At 38.8% G+C, this 26,866-nt stretch overlaps 1 protein-coding gene and 1 non-coding gene across 2 annotated transcripts in view; one reads left to right on the top strand and one right to left on the bottom strand.

Moving 5' to 3' along the window:
* Nucleotides 1-26,866, bottom strand: part of CORIN (corin, serine peptidase) — a 249,374-nt gene that overhangs the window by 125,186 nt on the left and 97,322 nt on the right. The gene's annotated exons all lie outside the window — the stretch shown is intronic.
* LOC114903311 lies at nucleotides 1,280-1,386 on the top strand. Its single transcript, XR_003795698.1, has one exon. It is a non-coding gene; the product is annotated as a U6 spliceosomal RNA (small nuclear RNA).

Below are 26,866 nucleotides of genomic sequence, written 5' to 3'. Positions count from 1 at the left end.
ATTCCATCCTGTTGGAGTCACTGTCTAGACATGGGAACCACCACTGTGATACGGCAGGAACTGCTAGCTGTCCATCCTAATGTGCTCTCCATCTCGTTCATAGTAATGGAGTTTAAGGGACCCAAGATTGCCGAGCTAAAGACTACATTTCCCAGTCCCATATAACTAAGTTCTCCACAATAGAATATAAGCAGATTCTTCTTCTACTTGGCCTGCTTTAAAAGGGACTTGCTGCCATGTACTTCCTCTGTTTGCCCTCCCACAAGCTGGAGCACAGATACAGGGCTCAGCCAGCTTCAATCACTTAGACAAGGAACCCGGTCTAGGGATTGGTGAAGCAAAAAATGGATGGAACCCACATCTTTAGATGACTTCATAGGGCAAGCCTGACTTGGCAAACTGGAAAATTCATCTTGGATCTATCGCTTAACAGAGAAATTAAATGTTATTTTCTTTAAGCCACTGTATTTCAGGATCTCTTCTATTACAGCAGGTTAATTATTCTGTAACTAATATGAATAGTTTGAATCTAGAGAGGTTTCATTCCCATTGTTCATCTGGCCATAAGGAAGATCTGAGAATAAAAAGGTATGAAAGTTAGGACCCGAGGAAGAAGCTGGGTCCACCACACCCCTCTGAGGACTGTGGATGTACCTTTGGACAGAGACATTGATTTACACATATCAACTATGAATCTAATAGGCGTCAGTAACAGCCTAGAGATGTACTCACAACACTGCTTCTATGAGAAAATATCTGTCATGTTTGAAATAACTAATTTGCAAATATATCTTTGAAATACAGCCCAGTCATTCACTGAAGGATGCCTGTAATTCTGCACCTACCTTACAGAATTGTAGTAAAGATTTGACATAATACATGCAAACCATTAGGCACAGTAACTGACACCAAGCGAGCTTTTGATACATTTCTTTGTTATCACTGACACTATTAAAGTGACATCATAATATAGGCAGCCAAACGAAGAAGGAAGTACTTTAAGGACATATTGTGCCTCAGGCCCGTGGCGTCAGTGGGCAACAACCCTCTCTCCTCTGACGCCCCCCCGAGGTATGAGGGATAAATTAGTTAAAACATTCCCAACTCTCTTAGATTCCAAAAGTAGTTCTAGTAGGTTTTTCCAGAAATAAACTGCATAAAATATTACCTCAAAAAATGTGTGAGCTGTTAAAACATTCCCCAAAATAGACCATTAGAAGTGATGGGTTAGAGAATCAACATAGAAGGAAATGTCTCTGCATCAGAAAGAAGAAACCAAATGCTTGCTTCGGCAGCACATATACTAAAATCGGAATGATACAGAGAAGATTAGCATGGCCCCTGCACAAGGCTGACATGCAAATTCGTGAAGTCTTCCATATTTTTTGGAATATTACTCAGCCATAAAAAAGAATGAAATAATGCCATTTACAGCAATAGGGATGGACTTACAGATTATCATACTAAGTGAAGTAACTCAGAGAAAGGCAAATATCATATGACATCACTTACATGTGGAATCAAAAAAAATGATACAAATGAACTTACAAACAAAACAGAAATAGACCCACAGACATAGAAAACAAACTTATGATTACCAAAGGGGAAAGGGGGGGAGGGATAAATTAGGAGTTTGGGGTTAACGTATACACACTACTATATATAAAATAGATAACCAACAAGGACCTACTGTATAGCACAGGGAACTATACTCAATTTTATAATAACCTATAGGGGAAAAGAATCTGAAAAAGAAAAAAATATATATATACATAAAATATATAACTGAACCACTGTGCTGTACACCTGAAACTAATGCAGCACTGTAAATAAGCTATACTTCAATTTAAAAAAATTAAATTTAAATTTAAATTAAAAAAAAGAAAGACGAAACCAAGAAGTGAGTTCAAGAGAGAAACATGAAAGCCACCAAATCCACTCCTCTCAACCCTACAAGAGCCTGGAATTAGAATAAATAAGTTTACCTTCTGCAAGATTTAACTTTACAATCGATAATACACAATGGATCAGGGCAAGCTGGCCTTTTAAAACTCAAGAAGAAAACGGGCTTCTACTTTGAAAAAACTTTTTTTAAATAAAAGGAAAACAATAAAACCTTGAAAGCTATAGGGAATAGAAAGAGATAATGGAAAATCCTGAGCCTTAATTAGGTGTGGAGAAAAACTGGTAATACATGAAACTGCAAAGGTAGGCTTTTAATTACTTATCTCTAGAGCACGGTTTTCAGAGAGTGAACAATGAATAAGACAATAACAAAGACCAGAAAAAGGAGGCAAAATAGGTGAATACCTGCAGAAAGATTTCTTAATCTGGACTGGGCAGTATTTCATTTGTTCAGCATTTTTAAGGAAGGAAATATTCCACATAGAGAAAACTTCAAATAGCTAAAGCGTATCTCTTTAAGATTCCTAACATCTTTCATAATTTTATTAAAGCTCAGTGAAATAGAACACTTGTTCTCCACCTTCTTAAATGGAGAGTGCTAATTTTTAACATTTCTTTGTTGCCCCAAGGTCTTTACAATAAGCGGCAAAAATTTCTCAGTGCCAGAGGAAAGTTCCTCGGAGAGGGAGAGGGGGGTAGTATTTGTCCCTCTGCTAAGCTGCCTAAGAGTGCTGCCTGCTTTAGGCTCTTGCCCCTTGGAATGTATCATCCTTCCCCATTATATACAGGCTCAGTGGTCACCATCTCTACTGGTGTAGAGATACCTGCACCAGTAGTTCTATCCACCTCCATTTCCAATTTGTTTGCCATTAATTATAGATCTGGGAAACAAACAAACAAACAAAAGCCAGTTTTTAGATGTGTTTTCAAAGTAAAAATGAACATGCTATGAAAGAGGACCTTGGGAAATATTTTTAATGGCAGAGTGAACAGCTATGTCATTGTTCATCTTTTTTGTATTTTTACTTTTTAATCATTGGTTGTGTTCTGATTAATTTAGGTGGCAACCTCTGGATAAGTAAGGTGCTACCATATATTCAAATAACTGAATTAAAATTAGAGGCAGCACAGGAAAAGAGATAATATTGCTGCAGTGGAAAGAGCATGGAGCTCTACCATTAGAACTGGGTTCCAGTCCCAGCTCTGCCTCTAATCAGCAGTATGAACACTCACACCCACCACGGAGAGGTATTCTGAAGACTAAAAAAGATAAAGTGCCTGACTCCATACCTGGCACATATAGAGCTCATACAGGCAAGCTAGATTATTATTTTAAAATCATTGAACATGTACGGAAATTTGGATGTGTGTCTAATATGCTCAAGAGGGATTATGAGAAACCCAAAATTCAATCTGTAAGAAAAGAATCAACTTTAAATTATTTTAGGTAAAATAGAGTTAATTAAGTTTCTGGAATTTTAAAGCTGGAAGAGACTAGCAAACCTACAGTCCTGCCTCTCCATTCTAAAGATGAGGAAACTTGACTTGGCCAAGGTCATAGAGCTAATTAGAATGTAAAGGGCAGGACTGGAACCCAGGTTTTCTAATGTCTAATCCAAGGCTCTAAAGCAAATATGAATTAATCTAGAACAGAAGTTGGCAAACTTTTTCTATAAAGGGCCAGATAGTAAATTGTTTAGGCTTTGCAATGCATACAGTCTCTGTTGCAGTTGTTTATGCCATTGTAGAGCAAAAGCAGTCATAGATAATATACAAATGAAAGGGCATGGATGTGTTTCAATAAAACTTTATTTACAAAATAGGCTGCAGGCTGTATCTGGCTCATGGGCTGCAGTTTGCTGATCCTGATCTGGAGCAAGTTGACAAACCCTTTAGATAAAGGAAAATGATGGGTATAATTTCAAATCAACAAATCTATACTCAATACAGTAAAAAACTGGAAGACAATAAGAGAACTCAGAAGATTGATTTTATACACATATGTGTGTATATGTATATATACACACACATATATGTTGCTATTGTGACTAATATTTCATTTTATTTTATTTTTTGGCTATGCCACACGGCATGCAGGATCTTAGTTCCCCAACCAGGGATCGAATCTGTGCCCCCAGCGGTGGAAGCTTGGAGTCTTAACCACTGGACCACCAGGGAAGTCCCCGTGACTAATGTTGTAAGATGATGTCTGATAAAGATCAATTCTGGCTTTAAGATCATTATATTCTTTAGTAGTAATTGAGATAATGCAAGAAAGAAACTCTAAGAAAACAGGAGGACTCTCAAAGAATGGGAATTTTAAATGATCTTGGCTAAATAAGATCTGTGAAGAGAACTAAAATAGTAGTAAACATTAAATAATAATTTATTTCAGTTAGAATAACTAAAACACAAAATACTAGGAGAAAAAGCAAAGTACTCTAACCTGCAGAAATAAATAAATATTGCCATCAAAATCTACTGATGGCCACAAACTGAAAACACATCACCATCTCACCAAGGGAACATCCTTGATATCAGAATCAAAGAGTATGATTATGGAAAGAGGAATAATCTACCAGAAACAAGAACACACCTAAAGTGTATCTGGCCTTGTGTGAGGACCACCTGGTAATCCTGGTTCCATGATCACAATTTTCACAATATTCTTGAGACACGTAGAGAGAGATCTCATGGAAGAAGGTGCCCAAACACCTTTTCTTCTGCATTAAGGGCTAATGCAAAAAGTGCTGCAATATAAGGCAGGGACAAATTTCCTGTTCCTAAGAAGTAGGACAGATTAGGATAGGTTTGCAAAGGAATATTGTTCAAGCTTCCTCTAGGGAGCCTTTGAGTGTAGTCTGAACTCTACATCTGTTTGGCTTAAGGTATCCTCCCTGAAGAGAAAGGAAAGAAGTAGAAGACTTTTCAACATCTGAATTTTAAGGGAGTTATTCAAGTTGTCATTTGACATATACTCAACTGAACTAAATGTAGTACTGTATTTTCCCTAATGTTTATGTTGTTCCCTACTAGTAAATTGGTTGTTTAAAAAGCACATCTCCCCTTGGAGGCACCAAAGGGTAACCCAATGATATACGGCGAGAATGAGGTTCATTACATCGTGCCAACTTGCTCCCAACATCTGTTCAGTTTACACAATGACTCATTCACAGTACTCAGTGCTTAGTGCAAACAACTGTGATCCTCCAATATTTGGTTTGTCCTTGGGCTTTCACACACCTAGACTTTGGTTTCACTGCACGATTTTGGAAGAAGAAAGGCATAAAACGAAGCTATACCAATAAACAAGAGATTGACTTGGAAATATGAAAGTTTTAGGTATCCAACTTCTGCAACTCAAAAGGATCTGAGTCAACAGGATGATGCTAGCCAAAAAGTATTTAAACACCTTTGCTCTCTGTCAGAAACACAGTTAGAGCCGTTGCCTGAGTATCGTAATCCAGTGTCACTTCCTATACCTTTTCCTTTATGTAGCAAGGAAAATGTTTAACATATATAAAGGATCACAATCCAAAGCAAAGTTAAATCACAGAGAATAGTGTTTTTCACATATATGTATTGTATATATATGAATGTATATGTATAGTCCTTTTTCTATTCATATGTTCACTTGCAATGCAGTAATAATTTATAGCTAAATATAGCTATGAGAAAAGCTTCAGTATCTTATTTCTGTGCATCAGTTTAAAAAAAAAGATGGCTTCAATTATCACACAAAAATATTGATGCTTTACAAATATTACTAAAAAGTAAATGGGCCACCTTCACACTTGTTAAAGATAAAATAACTGAAAGAATAATGTGTTGGAAAAAATAGAGAATATATTCTCTACAATGCACAGTAGAGAAATACCTATTAGCTGTAACTGATGCAATAAACACAATTCCTGTAGAAATAATACTACCAACACCACAGCTAAAGCAAATTTTCAAAAAAAATAAATTGGCAAGACCAAAAAGATGCCCGCCCCTAGAAGAAAAGTTATGTTTAGCTTGCTTAAAGGAAAAGTAACATTTTGTGTCGAAACTCAGAAATCCCAGAATCAAGGATCTTTCTCATTTATTTTCCATTGTAACGTCCTTCAAGGTTTTTCACAGCAACAACAATGGCTCTAATCGAGGACTCAGGCATGCAAAACCGATACATATTCAATTTTACCAGCTGGTAAAAAATGTGTTTTCTCACCCACAGCTTTGACCAGGTCACCCCACCCCACCAGTGGCCTCACTATTGTTCTCCTTATCAAGGGCAGACTCCTCATTCTCGACTTCAAAGGCCCCCTCCAGTTTTCCCAGCTTTCATTTCCTCTCTAACCAGTCTGTATTCTTCCAGCCAAGAAATCCCTTCATTCCGTCCTTTCATTCACTGGCCCCCAATCTTCATCCATACTCTCTCACACTTCCAAGCAGGCTCAGATCACTTTCCACAACCTATTTCTTCCCTTCAGATGAAACCTAAAAATTAAACTTGTTAGATGACCAGCTGCTTTTGTTTCCTTGTTTTTATTTTGAAATCTGATGCCACGTGCTCTGTACAAAAGAGACTGGGACCAGGACCCCAATTACAAATTTCTCGAGTATTTCAGTCATTCATGTTCAATCTATCAGACCTATTATATGAGGCATGACACAGAATAAAAAACAAAGCCTTTGCATCACATTTAAATATAGGAAAAGAGAGATATTCTATTACATTTTATGACTGCTGGTTGTAGGAATTTCAGTTGATATCTTTTGGGGGACCATGCCAGGACCGGAAGAAACTGGGAAGGCTTAGTTCTAGACAGGAGAAGAACAAAGGCACAGACAGCCCCATATCACACCATGAGAGTGATAAACCGGCAACAAGCCGAGGAGGAACAGACACAGACACAGGACAGGGGAGAGGGAACCTGGCTGCAAATAAGCACAGTATTCCAAGTAGGAATAAAAACAGACCAGAGTTCAGCCAGGCAGAACGGCCTCAGGGCATCTGACTTGGCACCAAAAGCCAAAATGGGCACAAAATATCAGTGACACCAATCACTGGCTCATTAGACTTAGCTTCTGCAAGTCCGTTCCCTTTTCTGCAATAAACGTCGCTGTCAGCTTGCATGTCTTGTTGTTCATAATAATAATCCTAACGAGACTCCCAGTTGCAATGCAAAAGGCTGGATTAATTCTGTGCCCTTAAGTTACTTTCTTCGTTGCTAAAAGCACCTTCATTCATTCTCTCATTCAAAAACATACTCAGTGTCAAGGTTATTTTGTCAGGAAATATCCTGAAATGATGAGCTTCAGTGTCCTTGTCTGTAAGATAATAGTATATACCCAGTACGTTGCGGAGAAAATTAAATGAGACAGTGATATAAAGCACTGAACACGGTAACCGGCACCCAGCAGACACGCAAGAAGTTAGCTATTATGATTGTTGTTGTTGCTATCGCTATTATTATTACTGTAAGACTCTTGTTTTTAACAGATGACAGTTGTCACTGTAACCTGAGCCATAAGCCAATAAGATCTATTTTTTAAACCAATGTTTATTTACACACATTTTCTACCTTGCTATAGAATACAATGAATCATGTTTTTTATAAAGAATTTTCCAGAGTCCCAGTGGGACTCCATTCCAATTCTCTTGAAGCTAGTAGGGCACCAACCTGCTTCCTAATCAACTAGGGAAAAGACAAGAGCAAGGAAAGAGAAGAACTAAAGTAGAAGATTTAGCATTCCTTAGCCTGTATTATAGTTAAAAGGTGAAAGAGGTCAAAAATAAAATAAAATAAAATGAGAGGTGAGCCGAGCCATTTCTCACAACTCTTGTGGGCCTCAGAGGAGGGCAGATGTCATCAAAACTGCTTTTGCAATTTGCCCTTTAAATGTCCTGAAGTTTGTCCCCTTTCCTTTTGTGTCCTTCCCTTGTACTTCATGTTCATCCTCCATAAACTCATTCACCTTCTTTGATTTCAGCCCAACATATACACTAGTAACTCCCAAGCTCTTTGTTCCCCCAGCTCAAACCCTCTCTCCTGGTACCTACACCCAATGAATGACATAACAAGGGAATTCACAAGTACAAATGGTTCTTTCTCCCAAACTAGTCTCTTCCCTGTAGCCTCTACTTTGACAAGTGGTACAAACACCACCTCTTCCCAACCAAACACTTGCTTGTTATCATTCCTTCTGCCTTTTCCTCTCCCCAGCGGGTCACCAAATCTCTAATGTGTGAGTCCTTCGGAACAGGGACTTTGTCAGTCGTGTTCACTCCTGAATCCCCAGCACCAGAAACAATCCTCCCCAGCACCAGAAACAATCCCAGCACATACTAGGTGCTCCATGCCCCTTTGCTGATGCATGAATGGCGCATAATTGCAGCTCCATAACTGCTGAAAGCAGGCATGAATGCATGTCTTCAAGCTGAGGTCCCAGAAAACAAGATGAACATAAAAATAATTCCCCTTTTCTTAAATTTCTCTAGTAATCTGTTCTTCTAAACGAGGCTATTAAATCATATAAAACAATTGGTTTTCTATCAGAATAACCAAATAGTATTTGTTTTGTTACAACGTTCAAATGTTAATCTCCTGGCTGTTGAGTTTCACAGTTATGCAAGAAGCTTTCCAGACTTCAGATTTTATCCTATAAAAATCTGTAAAAAATACTCTTTTCAAAAGTTATACTTAGCAGGGAGTCTTCTGAAATACAAATCGGGAAAATTGGAAACAGCTTAGCAACCCCAAAGAATAATATTTCAGATTATTGTATGGAGTAAAAAGCCAGGTCCTGTGGGACCACTGGCTGGATGTATGAAGCGATTTCAGAAAACATTAACTCTTTCAGACCTTCTATATGCTATTTAGTGGACAGAAGTAACTTGTGAAGGACTCTCAAGATTTTTGAGCGATCAGCCTTACATTTCATCTAGAACTTTCTGTCCTTTGCATTGAGTTGATTTTAGAGAACTAGGGTCCTAAAGTACAGGTGTTGTTTTCTTGCTAAGAAGGATGTGGCCTTGCATCTTACTTCATATCAAATCCCCAGTCAATTCACCTTGCAAGGCTTTGCTTCATAAAAAACAGCAAAAATGTGCTATAAATAACAGAAATAAAGGCCCATACCTTCATGTCTGCCCCTGTATTTGACTGGCGGAATAAAAGACTTCATGAAATAAAAATATTTCGAGGCTCATTTATTTTTATCTATACCAGGCAGATCTGAACACTATATGTTTTCTTTAATCAGAAGACTGCCGGCAGGCAGACTTATTTTCAGTACAGAGTCTTTGCCTAAATTAAGCTATACATTCCTGACATCTTATCCAAGGAGACTGAGAGCAAAACACTGAACTCCTCCTTACCAGGTCAATATCAGCAGTTCTAAACTAAACAGCCACTTTTTGTCCTGTGTTGAGATTTATCTGAAACGCCAATCGCGAAAAAAAAAAAAATAGGAACATTGCCATGAAGAAAAGAAGAGAGAGAAGCTGATGGGGCACGTGCAGGTAACCACTGCATATCTAATCACAAATTATAAGGTTAAGGAACAGTATTTGCTTTATATATGCAATTGTGTGCTTTATACATATACATGTACGTATACATAGAAATGTCCCTACACAATATGCACTTTTTAAATAAAATAAACCTTTTCCTTCTTTTGTGGGCCTAATGCTATATAGGTCTAATCTTTCATCTACTCTAAGTGCCTGCAAGGAATGATTTTTAAATAAGTAGGCTCTGCACACAGCATCACCATTTTGTGCTCATTTTGAATGCTATTAAGTTAAACGCACGTAGAAATGCTCTTTTCTCCTCTTAAAATGGGTGCGCTATGTTTTATAACAGGGCCGTCCTAGGTCCTTGAACTCTTAACAGACCTACATTCAAACAGGTTCAAATCACAGCTTTGCAGAGTCCTGCCTCTATAATCCTGAGCGAGTTATTTAACCTCTCTAAGCATCAGCTCGCTCACCTACAAAATGGGTAGTGTCTCGGCCAGTTCACACTGCCACAGCAATCCCGCAGACTGGGTTGCTTAAGCAACAAATATTTATTTCTCATGGTTCTGGAAGCCCAAGATCAGGGTGCCAGCAGGGTGAGGTTGACACCTGACCCTGGCCTTCCTTGGTGTATGCGCACAGAGAGAGCAAGGTCTGGGCTCTTTTTTTTTTTTTTTTTTGCGGTACGCGGGCCTCTCACTGTTGTGGCCTCTCCCGCTGTGGAGCACAGGCTCCGGACGCGCAGCCCCAGCGGCCATGGCTCACGGGCCCAGCCGCTCCACGGCACATAGGATCTTCCCGGACCGGGGCATGAACCCACGTCCCCTGCATCGGCAGGCAGACTCTCAACCACTGCGCCACCAGGGAAGCCCTGGGCTCTTTTCTTAAAAGGACACTCTTGCTTCTCTTTAGGGTTTGCTACATTTCCCTAAGCACTAATAAATAATATTTGTTTCTTTTTTCCTTTTCCTTAAAAAAAAAAAGATGTTAATCCCATCGCGGGATCCACCCTCACGACCTCATCTAAACCTCATTACCTCCCAAAGTCCCCACCTCCTAACACCATTCCATTGGGAGTTACTTTCAAGATTTGAATTGGGGGGCTCCCCGGGGCTTCCCTTCCCTGGTGGCGCAGTGGTTGAGAGTCCGCCTGCCGATGCAGGGGACGCGGGTTCGTGCCCTGGTCTGGGAAGATCCCACATGCCGCGGAGCGGCTAGGCCCGTGAGCCATGGCTGCTGAGCCTGCGCGTCCAGAGCCTGTGCTCCGCATCGGGAGAGGCCACAACAGTGAGAGGCCCGCGTACCGAAAAAAAAAAAAAGATTTGAATTGGGGCAGGGGGAGGGGGGCACAAACATGCAGGCTGTTAACAGGAAGAATAACTATAACCTTCACAGTGCTGCTGTGAGGGATAAAGAAGAAAACGTCTCTAAAATGCTTAGCACAGTACTTCGTATATAATAAATGCTCAGCAAGTGTTATATATCATTATTGTTATAACTATTCTTATTAAACACTATTATTAAGTCTCTATTATTTGGATTGGAAAGTCTGACCACCATATCTTCTGGGATTTTTTTTTTCTTGTTTAATTCTGTAACTGCCTTAACCATATTCACCCAAGAGAAGCTTAACTTAAAAGTAATTGATTTTCCCTTCTACAAATCTATTCAAATACCACTTCCAAAGACTAGCCCCACCAGCCTCTAACTATTCCATCTTCACAATTACTCAGCACTTTTCTGCGCTTGACACTTATCACATATACTAATGCAACCACTTGAATACATGCATATGCATTTCTGTCCCTTGTGATTCATTTTTATGATATATGTGTCTGTTTTCAACATTAGATGATCACTAATGAAGTAGAACCAGGATAATAGCCAGGTCTGTATGATTCTACAATAGCCACCTTCTTAGGGTGGGATGTTCTTCCCAAGGGTAAGCAAAAACTTTCCAAGGGTACATACAGGCAGAGCTTTAAGGGAATCAATTTCCATATCCTAATTTCCCTCTTTTCCATAGTTAACCTTACTTGAGGCCACATGCAAGGATGAAGTCATCAGTTTTCCTTTCCTACCTCCCGTTTCATGATGTCCTTTTTTTCAATTGATGGGAAAAACAAAAACAAAAACCATGTCTCTTATCCATTCCAAACTCGCTCTGGTATATAATTCTAGAGTGTGAAACATCTGGAGTTCCAAACAGACAGATAATTCAAAATACCTTCCGTTTAGCTATCTTGCATCCTCATCCCCCAAAAGTCAGAGAATATATTGCTCCTAAGGGAAACCCCTTGAAGGGCAAAGTTAAAAGATCAAAGAGAAGAAACATTGAAGGCAAGGGTGCTCATTTCCTTCAGGCAGCAAACTTGTGTCGAGGCACTGAATTTTGTGTCTGTCTGCCTACCTAAATATGTATCTTAAAATTAAAAGTAAAGGGCTTCCCTGGTGGCGCAGTGGTTGAGAGTCCGCCTGCCGATGCAGGGGACACGGGTTCGTGCCCTGGTCCGGGAAGACCCCACATGCCGCGGAGCAGCTGGGCCTGTGAGCCATGGCCGCTGGGCCTGCACGTCTGGAGCCTGTGCTCCACAACGGGAGAGGCCACAGCAGTGAGAGGCCCGCGTACCGCAAAAAAAAAAAAAAATTAAGAGTAAAAAGTGAGATTCTAAGCTTCTAGCTCCAGTTAAAATGGAATAAGAATATTCCACCTCATCTCCCCCTCTGATTATAACTGAGAATTGTGAACAAAACACATAAAGCAACTATCTATGGTATCTAAAAACAAAGGAACAGCAGGCAGATTGAGAAGGGAAATCAAGACTTAAAATAGACTAATACAAATATCAAATCATTACATTGTATACTTGAAACTAATATAACGTTATATGTCAATTATACTTCAATTAATGAAAAAGGCTAATAAGGAAATGAGTTTTCTAGTGTTTTTCTTTTTTCACCCATATTTCACAACACAGAACCAGGGCAGCAAAATTATGGAACTGTGCAGCAGGCATGACCAAGAGAAACTCTCTCACTGGTCAGAGAAATGGGACGAAGAGGCCCTGCCAAACAAAGAGAGGGGTGGAAGTCTCCGGAGGTGTCTTCCTTCTTGACCCTCCTCTGGAGGGAGTTCCCAGTGTTACAGCAGGCAGGTAGCTAGATATGAGCAGAGAAAGGCGGGCACAGGCCAGGTGGCAGGAAACCTTGCATCTTGTAAACAGCAGGGATCCATGGGAGGACACAGAAAAGCAGGAACCTCCAGACTGTCAGAAAACGACACATTTTGCGGTGAGAAGTGTCCTGGAGGCAGACAAAGAAAGGTGGGGCAAGGCAGGAGTCTCCTGCATCCTAACATAACCTGTTGCTCATTATGCTCTCATTACAATAAAATTAGCCTTGCAGATAAGAAGTACCCATCATGCACCAATGCCATGACCCTTCCAATAAAAGCTAAATAAGGACAAAAATCCCTCCTCCCCTTGGGAAGGTGGAGCTGGGATCAAAATCAAGGAATACGACCCCAAACCCCTCTTTCCCCAATGAATATTCCACCCCTTCATTTGTGTGCCCTTCATAACCGTCTTGCCAAAGAAACCCAGTGTAGCTACTCACCTGTCTGCCCTCTCTCCCTCTGAGAGTGTATTCTTGCTTAAATAAATTGATCTTCCTGTCTCATTTCTGAATTCTTTCTGTGATGAGACAAGAACCTTACTTTTACCGGGAACACCAGTCCTAAAGCTGTACGCCTGCAACAGGGAGGGCAGCAGGCCCCAGAGGTGGTTGTGACAGTACAAGGATACTGAAACTACAGCTTTTTTGGATGAAGGACCAGGAGTAAGGGTCCCTGGGAGCCAGGGAGTTTCAGGGAGATCACAAAGAGAAGGAAGTTTGAGGAGAAGATCTGATGGAGCTGTGTATGAAGTCCTGAGCATATTGCCCAGGAATGCATCCATGAAAATGAACTGAAATATAATTCCAAAGGCTTTGAGAAGTAAACTACAATGTAGGCCATGGCCCAGGTACCAGACTGATCCATGGGAGGCACACACGTGGGAAGGATCAAAACAGTACTACAAAATCTTTGAAAACTAAACTGACATTGGAACAGAAGCCTATAGAAGTTATAATGAGAATTATTACCTAAATCCAAATGGGTCAACTGACTATGAAACAAAAAACCACAAACAAAAATCAACATTCTCCAGAGAATTTTAACAGAGCCCAGAATCTCATAATACTGTATATTCAAAATGCCGAGTTTGTAATCCAAAATTAGTTGACAAACTAAAAAGAAGGACATTCTCAGTACCCCCAAGTGAAAATATAAACACCAACCCTGAGATGATGTAGATGTTGGAATTACTTGACAAAGCCTTTAAAGCAGCTATTATACACATGCTCCATGAAGTAACTGGTTTGAAAAGAGTGGAAGGACAGAAATTCTCAGTAAAGAAGTAGAAGCTACAAGAATCAAGTAGAAATTTTAGAACTAAAAAATACAATAAGTTTTTTTAAGAGCCACAGAATGGCAGAATGGAGATGACAGTGGAAGAGTCAGTGAACTTGAATATAGATTAACAGAAATTATCCAACCTTAATGAGAGAGAAGAAAGATTGAAAAAAACAATGAACATAAATTCAGGGACCTGTTGGGTACTATAAAAAGATCTAACACTGATGTCATTAAAATCCAAGAACCAAAAGAGAAACATTTGTACAGAAAACTGAAAAATAAATTACTAAAACTTCCTAAATCTAGTGAAAGATGTAAATTTAGGCTTCAGAAGCTCAGATGGCCCAAACAGAATAAACTCAAGGAAAATAATACCTAGGCACAAAATAATAAACGAAGTGGGGTTTATCCTGGGAAGCAAGGCTATTTCAACATCCAAAAAATAATAATGTAATCACCTTGTTAACAAACTAAAGAAAAACCACATGATCAAAATAAAAAACTCAGAAAAAGCATTTGATAAAATTCAACGTCTTTCATGATAAAAACTCTCAGGTAACCAAGAATAGAGTTTAAGGGCCCACCTGATTATGTCAGCTCTACCATGGATACTCTACCTTTCTTAAAGTCAACTGTGACATATAACCTAATCATAGAAGTGACTATCCCATCATATTCACAGTTCATACCCATATTCAAAGGTAGGGAGACTATACAAGTGTAGTGAGTACACAGGGTATTGGAGACTATCTTATAATTCTGTCTACCATAACAAGCAATGAACAATAGGAAACCAATATTCTAAAAACAATACCTTTTGCAATAACTCTAAAAGTATCCAAAAAATATGTGCAAGATCTATATAATGAAAATGTTTAAAAGAGAATCAAGGAAGACCTAATAAATGGAGAGAAAAAGCAAGTTCATGGTTTGAAAGATTCAATATGATTAAGCTATCAAGTTGACATCTTCCTAAGTTGATCTATAGCTTTAATACAATTCCAATCAAATCACTGCAGGATTTTTTTGACAAGCTGATTTTTCAATTTATATAGAAAGACAAAGCACTAGAACTGAAAAATAAATTTTGAGCAAGAACACAGTTGAAAAATTCACACCATGAAGACGTTAAGACTTATTATAAAGCTATAATAGTCAAGACAGCATGGCTTTAGTTAAAGAATAGACACAGATGAATAGAACAAAATAAAGAGTCCAGAAAAAGACCCACATGAATATGGTCAATTAACTTGACAAAGTGCAAAAGCAATTTAATGGGGGAAAGGATACTCTTTTCAATAAATACTCCTAGAAAAATTGGATATCGATTTGCAAAAAGAAAACACCACTTGACCCGTACTTCACACTTTATGCAAAAATTTAACCCACCATAGTTCATAATAAAATGAAAAGTATAAAAGTTTCAGAAGAGACTATAGCAGAAAATCTCATTCACATAAGTAAGGCAAAGAGTTCTTATATTATACAAAAGCATGTAACATACAAAAAAGGTTGATAAATTAGACTTCATTGAAATAAAAATGCTCAGTGAAAGACAATGTGAAGAGAATGAAAAGACAGCTATAGGCTGGGAGAAAATATTTCCAAATCACACAGTCAATAAAAGACGTGCACCCATAATATATAAAGAACTTTCAAAACTCAATAAGAAATACAACCCAAGAAAAAAATGAGCATAGGATATGAATGGACACCTCACTGAAGAAGACATACCAATGGAAAATAAGCATATTAAAAGGTATGCATTCACTAGTCATTTAAGAAATACAAATTAAAACCACAGTGAGATAACTCTACATACCTATTAGAATGGCTAACACAAAATAACAATAAAAATCAACCTGACAATACCAAGCACTGGTGAGACTGTAGAGCAACTGGAATTCACATACATTGTTGATGAGAAAGCCACTCTGGAAAGCAGTTTGGAAATTCTTATAAAATAAAACACTTACCAATCTAGGTATTTTTCCTGGAGGAATCTGCTTACAAAAACTTTAAGCAAATGTTTGGCAATAATTTTCATAATTACCAAAAAATTGGAAACAAAAAATGTCCTTTAGGCCCAGGGTGGGAATCTCTGAGTGGAGGCAGCTAAGACAACAGGGACAACCCAGGGGCGCTGGATCCTGGGGTCCAGGCAGGGTGAGGTTTGGGAAAAACTTGCTTGAGCTTGGGGTCCAAGCATGGGTTAAAAATGAATGTCCTTCAATAAGTGAATGAATAATCATACATTGAAATTAAATAGTAATAATAAAAAGAATGCTACTAATAGCGGATACACGTAACAACATGAATGAGTCTTAAAAGTATCACAATAAGTAAAAGAAGCTAGTCTGAAAAGATAACATGATTCTATTTATATGACATCCTGGAAAAGCATGACTGAAGGTCTGGAGACACTGGTTTCCAGGGGTTTGGGGTGGAAATGTGGGTTTGACCACAAAGGACAACATGAGTACATATTTTGGGTAATAGAACTATTCTGTATCCTGATTGTGTTGGTGGTTACATGAATCTATGCATGTGTTAAAACTCACAAGAAAAAAGTGAACCTTCTGTATAAATTAAGAAGTTAAAAAAAAAGTAAGATTCTTATCACAGGAACATATATTAACACACTAATATAAACTAAAAAATAAAATCAGCTATTTCTGTCAGAAAGTCACTCTAATTTGCCCAATTAGTTTGACATTAAAGATTGACTTTACCAATTAGGTAAATTCTATATAAACTGAATGAACCAAATTAACAGCTTCAAAGCTTTGATGCATATATGTAAAACATATGATAGTATGAAAAGCTTTTCATCAAAATTACTGTATTAGCAAAAATTAATTGAAATTAACAATATTTTAGTTTCCCAAATCTTTCTCAGTATATAGGGGTAAACAAAGTAACTCTAAGTGAAAGAGTAATAAATAGACATTTGATAAATTTGGTAAAATTCTCAAAAATTGAGACCGTGAAGACTCTAATGACTGGATAATAAATTCATGTGCAAGTAAGGTGTTTTCCAACTCTGTGCTTTCAAAAATGGAAGGAGAATCTAATCAAGTTGTCATCTAATCATTAAAAATAATTTTAATGATACATTATTACTATATGACTTTTGACCATTAAACTGGAAAGTTGTTCAAATAATTGAAGGCCATTATTATGGCAAACTCCTTTTATTCCCATGTACTTAATTATGTGAATAAGTTTTCAAGGCACTACAATCTAGAAGACAAAAAAAAAAAAAGGAATGGAACTGATACCAGACCCTGTTCAATTCTACACAAACAAGTTGTAAAAGAAATCATCCCATTAACACATCAAGAGATGAATTTCCAGCAAATGTCACATTTAAATTTAGTAATTATTTATAAACACATAATAGACTTAAGTCATAACTACGGTAAAATTAATCAAAAATGCTAACATTCAGTCTCATGAGTGAGGGAAGTTTTTTATAAGTAGTAATTTCCATTTTTATACTTTGTTTTGTTCTAGGGTGATAAAAAAAAATCATTATAAGCATTAAAAAGAGAACCCACCAGAATGAATTTCTGTGAGAGAAAGGAAATAGAAATAAGAGTTCAGGGAAAAAGAAGAACTATGTAATATCTGTCCAGTGTTAAAACAAGGGCTTGTAAATTTTGAATGGCTGTGATGCCAAGTCACTACGGTATTTAAAGTCTACTGGACACATTTAAAAGAGTAACGTAACAGCTTCATTTTAAAATGTCAATTGGCCGGGCCATGGAGCTGAGATGTCTGGAGTAGCCATTTTGCTGGAGGAACTCTGGTCTGAAGCGCCAGCCAGGTGCAAGGCCTCTGTGAGCAGCATCCTGTCAGCAAGTGAAACTAGAGGAAGCACAAAGAAGAAGAGAGGGAAAAAAAGAGGGGGAACTTCAAGACAGTGGAGGAGTAAGACGTGGGCATGACCTTCCTCCCCACAAATACATCTACATTTGGAACAACTCCTACAGAACACCTACTGAATGCTGACAGAAGACTTCAGACCTCCCAAAAGGCTAGAAACTCCCCACATACCTGGGTAGGGCAAAAGAAAAAAAGAAAAAACAGAGACAAAAGAATAGGGATGGGACGTGCACCTCTGGGAGGGAGCTGTGAAGGAGAAGTTTCCACACACTAGGAAGCCCCTTCGCAGGCGGAGACTGCGGGTGGCGGAGGGGGGAAGCTTTGGAGCCGCAGAGGAGAGCACAGCAACAGGGGTGCGGAGGGCAAAGCGGAGAGATTCCCGCACGGAAGATAGGTGCTGACCAGCACTCACCAGCCTGAGAGGCTTGTCTGCTCACCCACCAGGGCAGGTGGGGTCTGGGGCTGAGGCTCGGGATTCAGAAGTCAGATCCCAGGGAGAAGACTAGGGTTGGCTGCATGAACACAGCCTGAAGGGGGCTAGTGCGCCACAGCTAGCCGGGAGGGAGTCCGGGAAAAAGTCTGGAGCTGCCTAAGAGGCAAGAGACCATTGTTTCGGGGTGAAGGAGGAGAGGGGATTCAGAGCACCGCCTAAATGAGCTCCAGAGACGGGTGCAAGCCACGGCTATCAGCATGGACACCAGAGATGGGCATGAAATGCTATGGCTGCTACTGCAGCCACCAAGAAGCCTGTGTGCAAGCACAGGTCACTATCCACACCTCCCTTCCCAGGAGCCTGTGCAGCCCACCACTGCCAGGGTCCCGTGATCCAGGGACAACATCCCCGGGAGAACACATGGCACACCTCAGGCTGTTGCAACGTCACGCCGGCCTCTGCCCTGCAGTCTCGCCCCACATTCCGTACCCTCCCTCCCCATGGCCTGAGTGTGCCAGAGCCCCCAATCAGCTGCTCCTTTAACCCCGTCCTGTCTGGGTGGGCAAGAGATGCCCTCAGGTGACCTACACACAGAGGCAGGACCAAATCCAAAGCTGAACCCCAGGAGCTGTGAGAACAAAGAAGAGAAAGGGATATTTCTCCCAGCAGCCTCAGGAGCAGCAGATTAAATCTCCACAATCAACTTGATGTACCCTGCATCTGTGAATAGACAATGAATCATCCCAAAATTGCGGCGGTGGACTTTGGGGGCAACTGTAGACTTCGGGTTTGCTTTCTGCATCTAATTTCTCTCTGGTTTTATGTTTATCTTAGTTTATTTAGTATTTAGAGCTTATTATAATTGGTAGATTTGTTTATTGATTTGGTTGCTCTCTTCCTTTTCATATATATATATGTATATATATATATATGTATATACTTTTCCTTTTTCTCTTTTTGTGAGTGTGTATGTGTATGCTCCTTTGTGTGATTTTGCCTGTATAGCTTTGCTTTTACCATTTGTCCTAGGGTTCTGTCTATCCGGTTTTTTTTTTTTAATATAGTTTTTAGCGCTTGTTATCATTGGTGGATTTGTTTATTGGCTTGGTTGCTCTCTCTTTCTTTCTTTTTTTAATTTTTTATTACTTTTTTATTTTTAATAAGTTTTTAATTTTAATAACTTTATTTTATTTTTTCTTTCTTTCTTTTTTTTTCTCCCTTTTCTTCTGAGCTGTGTGGCTGACAGGGTCTTGGTGCTCCAGCTGGGTGTCAGGCCTGAGCCTCTTAGGTGGGAGAGCCGAGTTCAGGATATTGGACCACCAGAGACCTCCCAGCCCCATGTAATATCAAATGGCGAAAGCTGTCCCAGAGATCTCCACCTCAACACTAAGACCCAGATCAACTAAATGACCAGCAAGCTACACTGCTGGACATCCTATGCCAAACAACAAGGAAGACAGGATCACAACCCCACCATTAGCAGAGAGGCTGCCTAAAATCATAATAAGGTCACAGATACCCCAAAACACACTGCCAGACATAGTACTGCCCACCAAAAAGACAAGATCCAGCCTCATCCATCAGAACACAGGCACCATTCCCTTCCACTAGGAAGCCTACAGAACCCACTGAAGCAACCTTACCCACTGAGGGTAGATACCAAAAACAACAGGAACTATGAACCCGCAGCATGTGAAAAGGAGACCCCAAACGCAGTAAGTTAAGCAAAATGAGAAGACAGAAAAATACACAGCAGAAGAAGGTGCAAGGTAAAAACCCACCAGACCAAACAAATAAAGAGGAAACAGGCAGTCTACCCAAAAAAGAATTCAGAGTAATGATAGTAAAGATGATCCAAAATCTTGGAAATAGAACGGAGAAAATACAAGAAACATTTAACGAGGACCTAGAAGAACTAAAGAGCAAACAAACAATGATGAACAACACAATAAATGAAATTTAAAATTCTCTAGAAGGAATCAATAGCAGAATAACTGAGGCAGAAGAACGGATAAGTGACCTGGAAGCTAAAATAGTGGAAATAACTACTGCAGAGCAGAATACAGAAAAAGAATGAAAAGAAATGCAGACAGTCTCAGAGACCTCTGGAAGAACATTAAATGCACCAACATTTGAATTATAGGGATGCCAGAAGAAGAAAAGAAAAAGAAAGGGTCTGAGAAAATATCAGAAGAGATTATAATTGAAAACTTCACTAATATGGGAAAGGAAACAGTCAATCAAGTGCAGGAAGGACAGAGAGTCCCATACAGGATAAATCCAAGGAGAAACAGGCCAAGACACATATTAATCAAACTATCAAAAATTAAACACAAAAGCAGCAAGGGAAAAACAACAAATAACATACAAGGGAATCCCCATAAGGATAACAGCTGATCTTTCAGCAGAAACTCTGCAAGCCAGAAGGGAGTGGCAGGACATATTTAAAGTGATGAAAGGGAAAAATCTACAACCAAGATTACTCGTGCAGCAAGGATCTCATTCAGATTTGACAGAGAAATTAAAACTTTTACAGACAAGCAAAAGCTAAAAGAATTCAGCACCACCAAACGAGCTATACCACAAATGCTAAAGGAACTTCTCCAGGCAGGAAACACAAGAGAAGGAAAAGACCTACAATAACACACCCAAAACAATTTAGAAAATGGTAATAGGAACATACATATCGATAATTACCTTAAATGTAAATGGATTAAATGCTCCAACCAAAAGACACAGACTGGCTGAATGGATACAAAAACAAGACCTGTACATATGCTGTCTACCAGAGACCCATTTCATACCTAGGGACACATACAGACTGAAAGTGAGGGGATGGAAAAAGATATTCCACACAAATGGAAGTCAAAAGAAAGCTGGAGTAGCAATTCTCATATCAGACAAAATAGACTTTAAAATAAAGACTATTACAAGAGATAAAGAAGGACACTACATATGATCAAGGGATCAATCCAAGAAGATATAACAGTTGTAAATATTTATGCACGCAACATAGGAGCACCTCAATACATAAGGCAAATGCTAACAGCAGTAAAAGGGGAAATCAACAGTAACACAATAATAGTAGGTGACTTTAACACCCCACTTTCACCAATGGACAGATCATCCAAAATGAAAATAAACAAGGAAACACAAGCTTTAAATGACACATTAAACAGATGGACTTAATTGATATTCATAGGACATTCCATCCAAAAACAACAGAATACACTTTTTTCTCAAGTGCTCATGGAATATTCTCCAGGATAGATCATATCCTGGGTCACAAATCAAGCCTTGGTAAATTTAAGAAAACTGAAATCGTATCTAGTATCTTTTCTGACCACAACGCTATAAGACTAGGTATCAATTACAGGAAAAAAAACTGTAAAAAATACAAACACATGGAGACTGAACAATACACTACTAAATAACCAAGAGCTCACTGAAGAAATCAAAGAGGAAATCAAAAAAACATCCAGAAACAAATGAAAATGAAAACACGATGACCCAAAACCTATGGGATGCAGCAAAAGCAGTTTTAACAGGGAAGTTCATGGCAATACAATCCTCCCTCAAGAAACAAGAAACATCTCAAATAAACAACCTAACCTTGCACCTCAAGCAATTAGAGAAAGTACAAAAAAAACCCCCAAAATTAGCAGAAGGAAAGAAATCATAAATATCAGATCAGAACTAAATGAAAAACTAATGAAGGAAATGACAGCAAAGATCAATAAAACTAAAAGTTGGTTCTTTGAGAAGATAAACAAAATGATAAATCACTAGCCAGACTCATCAAGAAAAAAAGGGAGAAAACTCAAATCACCAGCATTAAAAATGAAAAAGAAGTAAGGACTGACACTGGAGAAATACAAAGAATCATGAGGGATTAGTGTGAGCAACTATATGCCAAGTAAATGGACAACTTGGAAGAAATGGACAAATTCTTAGAAAAGCACAACCTTCCAAGACTGAACCAGGAAGAAATGGCAAATATAAACAGACCAATCACAAGTAATGAAATTGAAACTGTGATTAAAATCTTCCAACAATCAAAAGCCCAGGACCAGATGGCTTCACAGGTGAATTCTATCAAACATTTAGAGACCAGCTAACACCTATCCTTCTCGAACTCTTCCAAAATATATCAGAGGGAGGAACACTCCCAAACTCATTCTACGAGGCCACCATCACCCTGATACCAAAACCAAACAACAATGTCACAAAGAAAGAAAACTACAAGCCAATATCACTGATAAACGTAGATGCAAAAATCCTCAACAAAATTCTAGCAAACAGAATTCAACAGCACATTAAAAGGATCATACACCATGATCAAGTGGGGTTTATCCCAGGGATGCAAGGATTCTTCAATGCACACAAATCAATCAATGTGATAAACCATATTAACAAATCGAAGGAGAAAAACCATATGATCATCTCAATAGATGCAGAAAAAGCTTTCTAAAAAATTCAACACCCATTTACGATAAAAACTCTCCAGGAAGTAGGCATAGAGGGAACTTACCTCAACATAATAAAGGCCATATATGACAAACCCACAGCCAACCTCGTTCTCAATGGTGAAAAACTGAAACCATTTCCACTAAGATCAGGAACAAGATAAGGTTGCCCACTCTTACAACTATTATTCAACATAGTTTTGGAAGTTCTACCCACAGCAATCAGAGAAGAGAAAGAAACAAAAGGAATTGAAGTCATAAGAGAAGAAGTAAAGCTGTCACTCTTTGCAGATGACATGATACTATACATAGAGAATCCTAAAGATGCTACCAGAAAACTACCAGAGCTAATCAATGAATCTGATAAAGTAGCAGGATACAAAATTAATGCACAGAAATCTCTGGCATTCCTATACACTAATGATGAAAAATCTGAAAGAGAAGTTAAGGACACACTCCCATTTACCACTGCAACAAAAAGGATAAAATACCTAGGAATAAACCTACCTAAGGAGACAAAAGACCTGTATGCAGAAAACTATAAGACACTGGTGAAAGAAATTAAAGATGATACAAACAGATGGAGACTTATACTGTGTTCTTGGATTGGAAGAATCAACATTGTGAAAATGACTCTACTACCCAAAGCAATCTACAGATTCAATGCAATCCCTATCAAACTACCACTGGCATTTTTCACAGAACTAGAACAAAAATTTCACAATTTGTATGGAAACACAAAAGACCCCGAATAGCCAAAGCAATCTTGAGAACGAAAAACAGAGCTGGAGGAATCAGGCTCCCTGACTTCAGACTATACTACAAAGCTACAGTAATCAAGACAGTATGGTACTGGCACAAAAACAAAATAGAGATCAATCGAACAGGATAGAAAGCCCAGGGATAAACCCATGCACATATGGTCACCTTATTTTTGATAAAGGAGGCAATAATTTACAATGGAGAAAAGACAGCCTCTTCAATAAGTGGTGCTGGGAAAACTGGACAGCTACATGTGAAAGAATGAAATTAGAACACTTCCTTACACCATACACAAAAATAAACTCAAAATGTATTAAAGACCTAAATGTAAAGCCAGACACTATAAAACTCTTAGAGGAAAACACAGGCAGAACACTGTATAACAAAAATCACAGCAAGATCCTTTTTGACCCACCTCCTAGAGAAATGGAAATAAGACCAAAAATAAACAAATGGGACCTAATGAAACTTAAAGCCTTTTGCACAGCAAAGGAAACCATAAACAAGACGAAAGGACAACCCTCAGAATGGGACAAAATATTTGCAAATGAAACAACTGACAAAGGATTAATCTCCAAAATATACAAGCAGCTCATGCAACTCAATATCAAAAAAACAAAAAACCCAATCCAAAAATGGGCAGAAGACCTTACTAGACATTTCTCCAAAGAAGATATACAGATTGCCAACAAACACATGAAAGGGTACTCAACATCACTAATCGTTAGAGAAATGCAAATCAAAACTACAATGAGGTATCACCTCATGCCAGTCAGAATGGCCATCAAAAAAATCTACAAACAGTAAATGCTGGAGAGGGTGTGGAGAAAAGGGAACCCTCTTGCACTGTTGGTGGGAATGTAAATTGATACAGCCACTATGGAGAACAGTACGGAGGTTCCTTAAAAAACTAAAAATAGAACTACCATATGACCCAGCAATCCCACTATTGGGCATATACCCTGAGAAAACCATAATTCAAAAAGATTCATGTATCCCAATGTTCATTGCAGCACTATTTAAAATAGCCAGGACATAGAAACAACTTAAGTGTCCATCGCCAGATTAATGGATAAAGAAGATGTGGCACATATATACAATGGAATATTACTCAGCCATAAAAAGGAACGAAATTGAGTTATTTGTAGTGAGGAGGATGGACCTAGAGTCTGTCATACAGAGTGAAGTAACTCAGAAAGAGAAAAACAAATACCATATTCTAACACATATATATGGAATCTAAAAAAATAATGGTCTGATGAACCTAGGGGCAGGACAGGAATAAAGACGCAGATGTAGAGAATGGACTTGAGGACATGGGGGGGGAGGGTAAGCTGGGACGAAGTGAGAGAGTGGCACTGACATATATACACTACCAAATGTGAAATAGATAGTTAGTGGGAAGCAGCTGCATCACATGGGCAGATCAGCTCGGTGCTTTGTGACCACCTAGAGGGGTGGGATAGAGAGGGTGGGAGGGAGATGCAAGAGGGAGGGTATATGGGGATATATATATACATATAGCTGATTCACTCTGTTATACGACAGCAGAAACTAACACAACGTTGTAAAGCAACTATATGCCAATAAAGATGTTAAAAAATAAAATAAAATGTCGATTATTATAATAGTCTTTAGATCGTGTTCTTTGTCAACTATTTACATTCATTATTTAAATTTTGAAAGATATTAACTTATTGATAACATTGTGCGAGGGGTATATAACTTTTCAAAGTCCTTTTAGGGTTACACAAGCAAAAATATTTGGAAGACCATACCTCTAAATACTACGTTACACTGCTTCCTCAATAAGAATTTTGCTTATTTTGTTTAAATGTGTACAAGGGTTCAGACAGAAAATAAACATATGGATTGAGCAGATGAAAATGGAGATCGCAATTACTTCCCAATTGCTGAGCTCAATGGAATTTAAGTTATGAAGATTGTGATGCTATTTGGCATAATGAAGTCGCAATTTCAGAAGAGATTCAGACTTTGATGTGATAATTCTGAATCACGCATTAGTTTCAGTGGGTGGCAGAGAGTGTAGAGTTCAAACGCTAGGATATCTGAATTACCAGGAAATTGCCACAACACTGTAGCTCAATCTCAAGAAAAACTGATTAAGCTTAAGGAGTTATGCCCACCAAAAGGACATAGGTAGTATCCAATATTGGGAATTTTTTGGAGACAAATATGAAGCAGAACTAAGGTAATATTTTTATTATGTGAAAAAAAACCCAACCAGTGTATTTAGTGCCGCTTAATGTATGTTACCAAAAATAAATATATCTACACCAGACTAGATGTGGTATGTTTTGTACAACTGGATTTCCGAATACTGATATTTGTCATCCCCACAGAAAGTGTATTGTTTTTTTAAAACGAAAGCATATTTGAAAATAAAGTCAGATGGAAAATTCATTTTTAAATTCCCATTTTGTCAGTTTCTCTGATAAAAAATGGTCACGTCACCCCTTTTCGGCCCCACTTATTCCAGTACCCCCTTGCCCAGAGCTGGGCTAAGTAAATAGGAGTTTGGTTTTATGCCTGAGGCACTTAGACACTTCAGAAGGTGGCATAACCTGTCTCACCTGGACGGCAGGGTCTGGCTCTAGTTCACAGTGCTCTTTCTTACTGTATCCAGGTTCCCTCCCAGAGGACTCACTAGACCTGGGTCGCCCTCGGTTTCCCTCTCCTCTCCAGCTGACTAAACTCTTTTTTTGTACCAGTTAATTTTTCCAACTACTAATAGAATAAAGGCAGTTTTCTTAAAAAAAACAAAAACAAAAACATGGGGCTTCCCTGGTGGCACAGTGGTTGAGAATCTGCCTGCTAATGCAGGGGACACGGGTTCAGGCCCTGGTCTGGGAGGATCCCACATGCCGTGGAGCAACTAGGCCCATAAGCCACAACTACTGAGCCTGAGTGCCTGGAGCCTGTGCTCCGCAACAACAGAGGCCACGATAGTGAGAGGCCCGCGCACCGCGATGAAGAGTGGCCCCCGCTTGCCACAACTAGAGAAAGCCCTCACACAGAAATGAAGACCCAACACAGCAAAAATAAATTAATAAAAAAAAAAAAAAAAAAAACCAACTACCTGGTTCTACAAAGACGTATCTGCTATGATTAACTTGACCACCATGGGGATATAAAGTTGAATATAGAATTAAAATAGATGATGTTTTGAATTGTTCAGGATGTGAATTATTGGCATTCTTGTTGGAGTGGTCAGACTGCTTTTTGACCAAAATAGGCCTAGAGCTATGAGTTTATAGTTACATAAATTGAAAAAATCAGACTTTTGCTTTGTTGCTAAAAATTGCTGCATTTTATTGTAATCAGTAAGACCACCAATGTAAATTTCTGATTGCAAGGCACAATACTGAACAAAACGTGAATATCCTTGGTCTCCAGCTGCTGAAAGAAATAATATTCTGTAAGATGCACAG

Source organism: Monodon monoceros, unplaced genomic scaffold (assembly GCF_005190385.1).
Source record: "Monodon monoceros isolate NGI ecotype Baffin Bay Population unplaced genomic scaffold, NGI_Narwhal_1 Super_Scaffold_20, whole genome shotgun sequence".
In the NCBI taxonomy this organism is placed as follows: domain Eukaryota; kingdom Metazoa; phylum Chordata; class Mammalia; order Artiodactyla; family Monodontidae; genus Monodon; species Monodon monoceros.
Note: the sequence above shows the minus strand (reverse complement) of the source record. Positions and strands in the feature narration are given on the sequence as shown.